This window comes from Ambystoma mexicanum, chromosome 13 (genome assembly GCF_040938575.1).
Source record: "Ambystoma mexicanum isolate Mex_15411 chromosome 13, UKY_AmexF1_1, whole genome shotgun sequence".
NCBI classification, from domain to species: domain Eukaryota; kingdom Metazoa; phylum Chordata; class Amphibia; order Caudata; family Ambystomatidae; genus Ambystoma; species Ambystoma mexicanum.
In genome coordinates this window covers 63,509,912-63,523,586 of record NC_090938.1, presented here as the reverse complement: position 1 = coordinate 63,523,586, position 13,675 = coordinate 63,509,912, and the positions used below count along the sequence as shown (strand labels likewise).

General features: G+C 55.3%; 1 protein-coding gene across 1 annotated transcript in view; it reads left to right on the top strand.

Annotated features, from left to right (window-relative positions):
• PLXNA2 (plexin A2) overlaps nucleotides 1–13,675 on the top strand; it is a 568,789-nt gene that overhangs the window by 113,194 nt on the left and 441,920 nt on the right. The window lies entirely within an intron of this gene.

Below are 13,675 nucleotides of genomic sequence, written 5' to 3'. Positions count from 1 at the left end.
GTGTACAACATTGTAGATGCTTACCAGAGTGCTTTTCAATGGTAACATCAGAAAAGATATACAGGTGGGGGGTGGGATAGAGAGGGGCAAAGAGGAGGGGTACAGCAGTACCCCGTGGCGAGAGGAGAGGGGTGGGCGGCGTCTAGCCAGTCAGGTGGTGCAAGGGGTGACGTGATGGCCTAGGGTTGAGGAGGAGAGACCCCTTGAAGATGTGGGTCCTGAGTTCTTTTCAGAATTGTAGGAGCGTGGAGGCGGGTGTGATGCCGACAGGGAGGAGGTTCCAGGTTACTATTCTGTCACTATTCTATCCATTGGATGAAATACAGTACAGTTTGTTATATAAATTAAGACTCCTGATGATGAATTCCTCACAACACCTATATATCCTAATCGCCATCTTAAAACGTACCTAATAACTTTCACACAACCTACTTCACCCACCCACTGACCCTAGTAGAACATATTATGGCAATTAGTCCAGCAGGTAACGGCCAGTCAACGTGACGTAGGGCCCCAAACAAACCAAGTGCTGTTACCATCAGTGGTGGGCTGTGCCCAGTGGGGCCGAACCCGGGGGCCATTACTTGTAGTGCAGGGGTTGGCAGTGTTTGCCCCTCCAGATATTTTGGAATACAAATCCCATCAGCTCTAGCCAGCAGAGTCAATGGTGAAGTATCATGGCAGAGATAGTCCCAAATACCTGGAGAATCTCAGGTTGGAGGCCTCCACTCTAGTGGGATAGCATCAGCACTTTCCACTTGAATCCCTTTATGTAGTGTTACAGTGCAAGCACTTCTCAGAATTCATTACCTGAACTCTGGAGGTCTGCCACCGCTGGTTCTTCAGATTATTTGGACTGCAACTCCCATCAGCCTTTGCCAGCATAGTTAATGGTGCGTGATTATGGGAGGCAAAGCATGTATGGATACCCACAAATTGCAGAGCTCTGCCTCAGTGGCACAGTACAAGCACATCTCTGATTGAACCACAGACCTGCACAGGGACAGTAACAGCACTTGTCAGATGTACAGGTGTGGAGCAGACACTTCCCATGTTGGCCACAATACCTGTAGAAGCATAATATTAGGACTCTTCATGTCAGCCACAATACCTGTAGCAGTATAGTATTAAGACTCTTCATGTGAGCCACAATACTTGTAGCAGTATAGTATTAAGACTCTTCATGTGAGCCACAATACTTGTAGCAGTATAGTATTAAGACTCTTCATGTGAGCCACAATACTTGTAGCAGTATAGTATTAAGACTCTTCATGTGAGCCACAATACTTGTAGCAGTATAGTATTAAGACTCTTCATGTGAGCCACAATACTTGTAGCAGTATAGTATTAAGACACTTCATGTGAGCCACAATACTTGTAGCAGTATAGTATTAAGACTCTTCATGTGAGCCACAATACTTGTAGCAGTATAGTATTAAGACACTTCATGTGAGCCACAATACTTGTAGCAGTATAGTATTAAGACTCTTCATGTGAGCCACAATACTTGTAGCAGTATAGTATTAAGACACTTCATGTGAGCCACAATACTTGTAGCAGTATAGTATTAAGACACTTCATGTGAGCCACAATACTTGTAGCAGTATAGTATTAAGACTCTTCATGTGAGCCACAATACTTGTAGCAGTATAGTATTAAGACACTTCATGTGAGCCACAATACTTGTAGCAGTATAGTATTAAGACACTTCATGTGAGCCACAATACTTGTAGCAGTATAGTATTAAGACACTTCATGTGAGCCACAATACTTGTAGCAGTATAGTATTAAGACTCTTCATGTGAGCCACAATACTTGTAGCAGTATAGTATTAAGACTCTTCATGTGAGCCACAATACTTGTAGCAGTATAGTATTAAGACTCTTCATGTGAGCCACAATACTTGTAGCAGTATAGTATTAAGACACTTCATGTGAGCCACAATACTTGTAGCAGTATAGTATTAAGACTCTTCATGTGAGCCACAATACTTGTAGCAGTATAGTATTAAGACACTTCATGTGAGCCACAATACTTGTAGCAGTATAGTATTAAGACTCTTCATGTGAGCCACAATACTTGTAGCAGTATAGTATTAAGACACTTCATGTGAGCCACAATACTTGTAGCAGTATAGTATTAAGACACTTCATGTGAGCCACAATACTTGTAGCAGTATAGTATTAAGACACTTCATGTGAGCCACAATACTTGTAGCAGTATAGTATTAAGACACTTCATGTGAGCCACAATACTTGTAGCAGTATAGTATTAAGACACTTCATGTGAGCCACAATACTTGTAGCAGTATAGTATTAAGACTCTTCATGTGAGCCACAATACTTGTAGCAGTATAGTATTAAGACTCTTCATGTGAGCCACAATACTTGTAGCAGTATAGTATTAAGACTCTTCATGTGAGCCACAATACTTGTAGCAGTATAGTATTAAGACACTTCATGTGAGCCACAATACTTGTAGCAGTATAGTATTAAGACTCTTCATGTGAGCCACAATACTTGTAGCAGTATAGTATTAAGACACTTCATGTGAGCCACAATACTTGTAGCAGTATAGTATTAAGACTCTTCATGTGAGCCACAATACTTGTAGCAGTATAGTATTAAGACACTTCATGTGAGCCACAATACTTGTAGCAGTATAGTATTAAGACACTTCATGTGAGCCACAATACTTGTAGCAGTATAGTATTAAGACTCTTCATGTGAGCCACAATACTTGTAGCAGTATAGTATTAAGACACTTCATGTGAGCCACAATACTTGTAGCAGTATAGTATTAAGACACTTCATGTGAGCCACAATACTTGTAGCAGTATAGTATTAAGACACTTCATGTGAGCCACAATACTTGTAGCAGTATAGTATTAAGACACTTCATGTGAGCCACAATACTTGTAGCAGTATAGTATTAAGACTCTTCATGTGAGCCACAATACTTGTAGCAGTATAGTATTAAGACTCTTCATGTGAGCCACAATACTTGTAGCAGTATAGTATTAAGACACTTCATGTGAGCCACAATACCTGTAGTAGAAGAGTGCAGCGCTTGCCAGGTGAACTACAGTGGGGTATTCTTAATCACTTTTCTGCAAAGGTGCAGGGTCTACGTGCAATACGTTCGTGTTAGACATCTTTAGCACTGCACCTGGGCTAGGCCGCTGCCACAGGATAGTCATACTTGTCTTAAATTAACATAGGTTTACTCCCACTCCCAATCCTAATTTTAATAACAAACCTTTTGCCCTCTCCCCGTAATTGCCTCCATAGCGGGGTGAATCACGAGGCCTGACCCGTCAATGGGTGCCAGGCTACGGACCCCGCTGCCGCTATTGCTTCCACGCGCCCTGGCGCGTGTGGCGGGCTGCGGATTCCTCATCATGGCGGGCTGCGGACTCATCACCATGTCATTGCATATCGCATCTCCATCCAATTCTCGATGTGCGCTGCGCAGTCACCTGACAATCAAGGGCAGCATTCGACCGGCTAACCGGGCGCACGATCCGGACATACGCGGAGTGGCGGGCGCGTAATACGCGGGCTCGGCAGGGCCTGTCATTTGCTGACAGTAGGTTTTGTTTCTCTGGTGGGGTGGGGAAGAGCTGTGTTTCCTCGTTCAGTGATTTACCATACAATATTTATTGCTCCGGACAGCATGAATTGATGTATATGGGAGCGTCTGGCTCGAGTTGTCGAGGTGGCATTCTGAGGACCCCTGACGCAGGCAGAAAATCCCACTTACAGCCATCAGGGCAGATGGCGAACGTGCCTGCTCCGTCACACTAGGAGAAGTAGCTTGATGTGCACGTATGGGAAGAATAAACAGAGCTTAGGCAGATAATGCAGAGCTGGGCCTCGTCTGGGGAGGCCGCATTCTACACGTTGGGCACTTGGCAACCAAAAGGACCTGGGGGGAATACGGCCTGCAAATGAAGCGGAGGTGGGCACCAACGTCCAGGCACATCTCATGGGCACCTGACAGAACCCTTGATATTTAGGTGGGCCTTTGCTTTGTAGAGCCTGGCTGCCCACTGCTCAAGTTGCGGGGGGGTGCAACAGAGGAGCTACACACAAACATCAGGGAATCCCCTTGCTAATCCAGGTCTCCCGCTAATTTGTAGGTTTTTCATTATAAGGTGAGTTGGAGCACAGGTGTGTTGCCACAATTTCTTGTGTGTGGGAGAGCGCCGGTGTGGGTGGTGGTGCCAAAGTCTTGTTGACCGTAGCCATCGCCCATGGCTTGCATCGAACAGGGGAATTGGCCTGTATGATCTTAAAGGCGGAAGCAGTCAGTACACAACCCACTACACTGCCTTAGCCAGCATTCACTTGTTTTTTAAGAAGATTGATGTATTTGCAAATTAAGGATTCTATTTACACCTTGGCAGACGATAGTCCCAATCTCCCAATTTCTACCCTTTTTTTAATTCTTTATTTGAATTTCTTCATTGAATAATGGACTCCTTTTCAAGTGTCCCGTCTAGCCCCTCCTTCCAATGCTGTATGGATGTCTGAAAAGCACTCATGTGACGTAACTGTCAGTGCAGTGCTTAGCTTGTATGAAAATAAGTGCCAGGGCCCTAATATTTTCTAGCACGCCTGTGACACTGCGGGCGGGCTGTTCCCCGCCATTGCTGCCACGACCCATAGCTGCTCCCACGCGTGTTGACAAATTTGGGGTTAAACTGCAGCTCACACCTGCTCATTGGGGTTGAGGGATGCTCTGGCTATCATTAGTTCATAATCAATCGGAGTCTGAGACAATAAGTGCTGGGGCTGGGAAATAAGTGCCGGGGCTCAGCTCTGGGAAACACCTCCACAAATGAAGCACTGTGTCAGTGATGCCCCATTGGGATGTGCGTCTTCATGTGTAACGCATTGCTTCCTGGCCCTAGTTTGTTAATGTTTCTGGGTTGTTTGCCCCGCATCGTCAACCCAAGTATGAGTTGTGTACTTTCAAATCTTGATCCAAGTGCAACCCATGAGTGTGGGTGTGGTGAGGGCTGACCAGATGACGGCAGGCCCCTGGGACACCATATTTCCAGGATCTTGGCTTACGCGTTGTACATTATACGTAGTACTGGTTACCGTCCTTTGAGGAGACCCAAGTCCACAATCCCAGAAACGATTGCTTTTTTAATCAGAGGACAACAATAGTAGAGATACTGAGCCATCGGATCACCCTTGTCAACTAGCGTTTACCCCAAAACATTCACATCAAAATGCCCTGCTGCATTGGAACCCGCTGCCCATCACAATCAGAGCCCGCCCAACTGTGGATCTCGTCAACGCCCCACTTGAGGTTCACTTACCGGCCAAAGAGAGACCTCTCTCACAGACTGGACCCCATACACCATACCGGACCCCAGCACCCGCCCAGTGCTTTTTAATAATGCAATAATGGCATTCTTTAGTTTGATGCACTTGCCCCAAGGTTGAAGTTATCTTTTTATGGCGCCGGTTTCTTATATGTTTTTTATTTCTTTTGTCCCTCGTCTATGTCCCACTTTCTTCACGCACTCATAATCTGGCTCACGACTTGTTCTCATCGTTGTACTATAGCAGAAGTACCCTTTGTAGGAATGTCTCTGCCATCTGGGCATGTCTTATTGTAAGTCATTTTCTAATCGAAATTGACATTGCTGTTCTTAAAATAAATACAATAACAAAACTAATGAAAGGAGACAAGTGTGCTGGAGGATGTATATGGTTTGGACGTGGCACAATTGTACGTGGCTGAACTGACCCCATGTATGGTAGTGATTGCCCAAACTGATCGATCACAAACACCGGAATGGTACTGGCCGAATTCTTCCAGATTTGCCATACGATCATTTGTAAACAATATATTTGGGTAATACCGTGCTGGATGGATTTCAGAGGGGTCAAGGTGAAAAGAACCACAGATGCCACTGTGGCTGCTCGAACCCATCTATCACTCTGCAGCACACATCACCATAGCACTCACATGCTCAAGGAGCCGCACTGGCTTCCCCCTTCGATCATGCATCACATGTATGACTGCCTGCATCTCCTGCAAAGCAGATGCAACCAAAACGCTGCTCAATCTGGATCAGAAACACTGCATTTCTAGGAGGCTAGCACCCCAACAGAAGCCGCACCATGGCCAGGCTGAAAACAAAAGAAGTGCAAGATGGGGACCCGCAGGGAAAAGACCCTGTCCTGCCATGCTCCTGGTGTCTGGAACAAGTTACCAATGCAGACACGACTCGCCCTCTTATTCCCACACTTTAAGAAAACCCTCAAGACCCAGTTCTTCAAAGGACATCGACCATATTGCTGACTGCACTACTAACCATGCCTCCCTCCATGCCTCCCCTTCCCTGCTCCTACATATGCATCCCAGTGTTTCTGCTACCCCCACGCCCTTACTTACTGCCGCCTGTGCCCAGCCTCTCTGTGCAGTGCAGTGCAGTGCTGCTTCCCAGCGAGGCCGGCTCTTTATAAATCACATACATACATACATACATACATACATACATACATAAATACATACACACATACATGCTCTTTCTGAACATTAAGCTGCCATGTCATAGGAACATGATTTAATTTTCCATACTGCTGCAGCATCTCCAAGAATAGAGGCCGGACCTCTGGGGTGGTATTAGGGTAGCATGAGCGCATGACTTCATGTACTCTGGGGTAAGGCCACAAGTTGCCCTTATGCCAGTCCTTGCTCCCATAACATCAACTTTGCACCCGTGCTTTGCTGCAAAACACGATTTCAGTTGGACAATTTAGTTCTTGGTGGAAATGTGACGGCAACATTTAACCTGATTGGTGGACAATTTAGATCACGTGGTTCCTGGGGTTTCCTTTGAGAAATCCCTGTGACGCTGGTCCCTACGTGCACTTGGTTAAACTGCAATGAACTAAGGGTGTCGAATGCATAGGATTGCAACAGAAACATCCTAGACCGTAAGCATGATGTCCAGTTGACATGGGCCACCCGGTACAGTGACATTGGGGGAGGGGGTGGCTAGTCTCTTTACTGCCTTGTTGTTTTGTTGGGGCTTGTGTTGTGCCAGCTGTGGCCGAAAACAATTAGAATGCAACAGTGTTTTGAGGTTACTGCTATGCCTGTAAGAGGGGTGGTTAGATGTGTACAGAGAACTGCAACGCTCCAAGGGATTATTGGGCAAAAGAGCTGCGGTCTTAAAAAAAAACAATTTTCCGCGAAAAAAAAACCAGGAGCACTTGGAGATGACTAGGCGTGCAGGTCCGGGTGAGTAATCGCGGCAGAAAACAAAAGATGTTTACTGGTGTAACACTTTGCTGCTGCCGGGGCCTCATCTGCCATGCTGAGGCCAGTCCCATCCACAGGTCACCGTGGCTGTGAAGGGAGCGGGCACAGAGGCCAGCCCCACCCACAGGGAGCAGGCACAGAGGCCAGCCCCATCCACAGGTCACCGTGGCTGTGAAGGGAGCGGGCACAGAGGCCAGCCCCATCCACAGGTCACCGTGGCTGTGAAGGGAGCGGGCACAGAGGCCAGCCCCATCCACAGGTCACCGTGGCTGTGAAGGGAGCGGGCACAGAGGCCAGCCCCACCCACAGGGAGCAGGCACAGAGGCCAGCCCCATCCACAGGTCACCGTGGCTGTGAAGGGAGCGGGCACAGAGGCCAGCCCCATCCACAGGTCACCGTGGCTGTGAAGGGAGCAGGCACAGAGGCCAGCCCCATCCACAGGTCACCGTGGCTGTGAAGGGAGCGGGCACAGAGGCCAGCCCCACCCACAGGTCACCGTGACTGTGAAGGGAGCGGGCACAGAGGCCAGTCCAATCCACAGGTCACCGTGGCTGTGAAGGGAGCGGGCACAGAGGCCAGCCCCACCCACAGGGAGCAGGCACAGAGGTCAGCCCCATCCACAGGTCACCGTGGCTGTGAAGGGAGCGGGCACAGAGGCCAGCCCCATCCACAGGTCACCGTGGCTGTGAAGGGAGCGGGCACAGAGGCCAGCCCCACCCACAGGTCACCGTGACTGTGAAGGGAGCGGGCACAGAGGCCAGTCCAATCCACAGGTCACCGTGGCTGTGAAGGGAGCGGGCACAGAGGCCAGCCCCACCCACAGGGAGCAGGCACAGAGGCCAGCCCCATCCACAGGTCACCGTGGCTGTGAAGGGAGCGGGCACAGAGGCCAGCCCCACCCACAGGGAGCAGGCACAGAGGCCAGCCCCATCCACAGGTCATCGTGGCTGTGAAGGGAGCGGGCACAGAGGCCAGCCCCACCCACAGGGAGCAGGCACAGAGGCCAGCCCCATCCACAGGTCACCGTGGCTGTGAAGGGAGCGGGCACAGAGGCCAGCCCCATCCACAGGTCACCGTGGCTGTGAAGGGAGCGGGCACAGAGGCCAGCCCCATCCACAGGTCACCGTGGCTGTGAAGGGAGCGGGCACAGAGGCCAGCCCCATCCACAGGTCACCGTGGCTGTGAAGGGAGCGGGCACAGAGGCCAGTCCAATCCACAGGTCACCGTGGCTGTGAAGGGAGCGGGCACAGAGGCCAGCCCCACCCACAGGGAGCAGGCACAGAGGTCAGCCCCATCCACAGGTCACCGTGGCTGTGAACGGAGCGGGCACAGAGGCCAGCCCCATCCACAGGTCACCGTGGCTGTGAAGGGAGCGGGCACAGAGGCCAGCCCCACCCACAGGTCAAAGTGACTGTGAAGGGAGCGGGCACAGAGGCCAGTCCAATCCACAGGTCACCGTGGCTGTGAAGGGAGCGGGCACAGAGGCCAGCCCCACCCACAGGGAGCAGGCACAGAGGCCAGCCCCATCCTCAGGTCACCGTGGCTGTGAAGGGAGCGGGCACAGAGGCCAGCCCCACCCACAGGGAGCAGGCACAGAGGCCAGCCCCATCCACAGGTCACCGTGGCTGTGAAGGGAGCGGGCACAGAGGCCAGCCCCACCCACAGGGAGCAGGCACAGAAGCCAGCCCCATCCACAGGTCACCGTGGCTGTGAAGGGAGCGGGCACAGAGGCCAGCCCCATCCACGGGTCACCGTGGCTGTGAAGGAAGCGGGCACAGAGGCCAGCCCCACCCACAGGTCACCGTGACTGTGAAGGGAGCGGGCACAGAGGCCAGTCCAATCCACGGGTCACAGTGGCTGTGAAGGGAGCGGGCACAGAGGCCAGCCCCACCCACAGGGAGCAGGCACAGAGGCCAGCCCCATCCACAGGTCACCGTGGCTGTGAAGGGAGCGGGCACAGAGGCCAGCCCCACCCACAGGGAGCAGGCACAGAGGCCAGCCCCATCCACAGGGAGCAGGCACAGAGGCCAGCCCCATCCACAGGTCACCGTGGCTGTGAAGGGAGCGGGCACAGAGGCCAGCCCCATCCACAGGTCACCGTGGCTGTGAAGGGAGCGGGCACAGAGGCCAGCCCCACCCACAGGGAGCAGGCACAGAGGCCAGCCCCATCCACAGGTCACCGTGGCTGTGAAGGGAGCGGGCACAGAGGCCAGCCCCATCCACAGGTCACCGTGGCTGTGAAGGGAGCGGGCACAGAGGCCAGCCCCATCCACAGGTCACCGTGACTGTGAAGGGAGCGGGCACAGAGGCCAGTCCAATCCACAGGTCACCGTGGCTGTGAAGGGAGCGGGCACAGAGGCCAGCCCCACCCAGAGGGAGCAGGCACAGAGGCCAGCCCCATCCACAGGTCACCGTGGCTGTGAAGGGAGCGGGCACAGAGGCCAGCCCCATCCACAGGTCACCGTGGCTGTGAAGGGAGCGGACACAGAGGCCAGCCCCACCCACAGGTCACCGTGACTGTGAAGGGAGCGGGCACAGAGGCCAGTCCAATCCACAGGTCACCATGGCTGTGAAGGGAGCAGGCACAGAGGCCAGCCCCACCCACAGGGAGCAGGCACAGAGGCCAGCCCCATCCACAGGTCACCGTGGCTGTGAAGGGAGCGGGCACAGAGGCCAGCCCCATCCACAGGTCACCGTGGCTGTGAAGGGAGCAGGCACAGAGGCCAGCCCCACCCAGAGGGAGCAGGCACAGAGGCCAGCCCCATCCACAGGTCACCGTGGCTGTGAAGGGAGCGGGCACAGAGGCCAGCCCCACCCACAGGTCACCGTGACTGTGAAGGGAGCGGGCACAGAGGCCAGTCCAATCCACAGGTCACCGCGGCTGTGAAGGGAGCGGGCACAGAGGCCAGCCCCACCCACAGGGAGCAGGCACAGAGGCCAGCCCCATCCACAGGTCACCGTGGCTGTGAAGGGAGCAGGCACAGAGGCCAGCCCCATCCACAGGTCACCTTGGCTGTGAAGGGAGCGGGCACAGAGGCCAGCCCCACCAACAGGTCACCGTGACTGTGAAGGGAGCGGGCACAGAGGCCAGTCCAATCCACAGGTCACCGTGGCTGTGAAGGGAGCGGGCACAGAGGCCAGCCCCACCCACAGGGAGCAGGCACAGAGGCCAGCCCCATCCACAGGTCACCGTGGCTGTGAAGGGAGCGGGCACAGAGGCCAGCCCCATCCACAGGTCACCGTGGCTGTGAAGGGAGCGGACACAGAGGCCAGCCCCACCCACAGGGAGCAGGCACAGAGGCCAGCCCCATCCACAGGTCACCATGGCTGTGAAGGGAGCGGGCACAGAGGCCAGACCCATCCACAGGTCACCATGGCTGTGAAGGGAGCAGGCACAGAGGCCAGCCCCACCCACAGGGAGCAGGCACAGAGGCCAGCCCCATCCACAGGTCACCGTGGCTGTGAAGGAAGCGGGCACAGAGGCCATCCACAGGTCACCGTGGCTGTGAAGGGAGCGGGCACAGAGGCCAGCCCCACCCACAGGTCACCGTGACTGTGAAGGGAGCGGGCACAGAGGCCAGTCCCATCCACAGGTCACCGTGGCTGTGAAGGGAGCGGGCACAGAGGCCAGCCCCACCCACAGGGAGCAGGCACAGAGGCCAGCCCCATCCACAGGTCACCATGGCTGTGAAGGGAGCGGGCACAGAGGCCAGACCCATCCACAGGTCACCATGGATGTGAAGGGAGCAGGCACAGAGGCCAGCCCCACCCACAGGGAGCATGCACAGAGGCCAGCCCCATCCACAGTGAGCAGGCACAGAGGCCAGCCCCATCCACAGGTCACCGTGACTGTGAAGGGAGCGGGTACAGAGGCCAGATCCATCCACAGGTCACCATGGCTGTGAAGGAGCAGGCACAGAGGCCAGCCCAACCCACAGGGAGCAGGCACAGAGGCCAGCCCCATCCACGGGGAGCAGGCACAGAGGCCAGCCCCATCCACAGGTCACCGTGGCTGTGAAGGGAGCAGGCACAGAGACCAGCCCCATCCACAGGCAGCAGGCAGAGGCCAGCCCCACCCACAGGGAGCAGGCACAGAGGCCAGCCCCATCCACAGGTCACCGTGGCTGTGAAGGGTGCAGGCATAGAGGCCAGCCCCATCCACAGGTCACCATGGCTGTGAAGGGAGCGGGCACAGAGGCCAGCCCCATCCACAGGTCACCATGGCTGTGAAGGGAGCAGGCACAGAGGCCAGCCCCACCCACAGGGAGCAGGCACAGAGGCCAGCCCCATCCACAGGTCACCGTAACTGTGAAGGGAGCAGGCACAGAGGCCAGCCCCACCCATAGGAAGCAGGCACAGAGGCCAGCCCCATCCACAGGTCACCGTGACTGTGAAGGGAGCAGGCACAGAGGCCAGCCCATCCACATGTCACCATGGCTGTGAATGGAGCAGGCACAGAGGCTAGCCCCAACCACAGGTCACCGTGACTGTAAAGGGAGCGGGGACAGAGGCCAGCCCCATCCTCGGGTCACCATGGCTGTGAAGGGAGCAGGCACAGAGGCCAGCCCCATCCACAGGGAGCAGGCAGAGAGGCCAGCGCCACCCACAGGGAGCAGGCACAGAGGCCAGCCCCATCCAAAGGTCAGTGTGACTGTGAAGGGAGCAGGCAAAGAGGCCAGCCCATCCACATGTCACCGTGGCTGTGAAGGGAGCAGGCACAGAGGCCAGCCCCACCTACAGGGAGCAGGCACAGAGGCCAGCCCCATCCACAGGTCACCGTGACTGTGAAGGGAGCGGGCACAAAGGCCAGCCCCATCCACAGGTCACCATGACTTTGAAGGGAGCAGGCACAGAGGCCAGCCCCATACACAGGGAGCAGGCAAAGAGGCCAGCCCCACCCACATGTCATCGTGACTGTGAAGGGAGCGGGCACAGAGGCCAGCCCCACCCACAGGTCACTGTGACTGTGAAGGGAGAGGGCACAGAGGCCAGCCCCACCCACTGGGAGCAGGCACAGAGGCCAGCCCCATCCACAGGTCACCGTGGCTGTGAAGGGAGCGGGCACAGAGGCCAGCCCCACCCACAGGTCACCGTGACTGTGAAGGGAGCGGGCACAGAGGCCAGTCCCATCCACAGGTCACCGTGGCTGTGAAGGGAGCGGGCACAGAGGCCAGCCCCACCCACAGGGAGCAGGCACAGAGGCCAGCCCCATCCACAGGTCACCATGGCTGTGAAAGGAGCGAGCACAGAGGCCAGACCCATCCACAGGTCACCATGGCTGTGAAGGGAGCATGCACAGAGGCCAGCCCCACCCACAGGGAGCAGGCACAGAGGCCAGCCCCATCCACAGGTCACCATGGCTGTGAAGGGAGCAGGCACAGAGGCCAGCCCCACCCACAGGTCACCGTGACTGTGAAGGGAGCGGGCACAGAGGCCAGTCCCATCCACAGGTCACCGTGGCTGTGAAGGGAGCGGGCACAGAGGCCAGCCCCACCCACAGGGAGCAGGCACAGAGGCCAGCCCCATCCACAGGTCACCATGGCTGTGAAAGCAGCGGGCACAGAGGCCAGACCCATCCACAGGTCACCATGGCTGTGAAGGGAGTAGGCACAGAGGCCAGCCCCACCCACAGGGAGCAGGCACAGAGGCCAGCCCCATCCACAGGTCACCGTGGCTGTGAAGGGAGCGGGCACAGAAGCCATCCACAGGTCACCGTGACTTTGAAGGGAGCAGGCACAGAGGCCAGCCCCATACACAGGGAGCAGGCAAAGAGGCCAGCCCCACCCACATGTCATCGTGACTGTGAAGGGAGCGGGCACAGAGGCCAGCCCCACCCACAGGTCACTGTGACTGTGAAGGGAGAGGGCACAGAGGCCAGCCCCACCCACAGGGAGCAGGCACAGAGGCCAGCCCCATCCACAGGTCACCGTGACTCTGAAGGGAGCAAGCAGAAAGGCCAGCCCCATCCACGGGTCACCATGACTGTGAATGGAGCAGGCACAGAGGCCAGCCCCATCCACAGGTCACCGTGGCTGTGAAGGGAGCAGGCACAGAGGTCAGCCCCATCCACAGGTCACCGTGGCTGTGAAGGGAGTAGGCGCAGAGGCCATCCCCATCCACAGGTCACTGTGACTGTGAAGGGAGCAAGCAGAAAGGCCAGCCCCCTCCATGGGTCACCATGACTGTAAATGGAGCAGGCACAAAGTCCAGCCCCATGCACAGGGAGCAGGCACAGAGGCCAGCACCATCCACAGGTCACCGTGAGTGTGAAGGGAGCAGGCACAGAGGCCAGCCTCACCCACAGGTCACCGTGGCTGTGAAGGGAGCAGGCAGAGAGGCCATCCCCATCCACAGGGAGCAGGCACAGAGGCCAGCACCATCCACA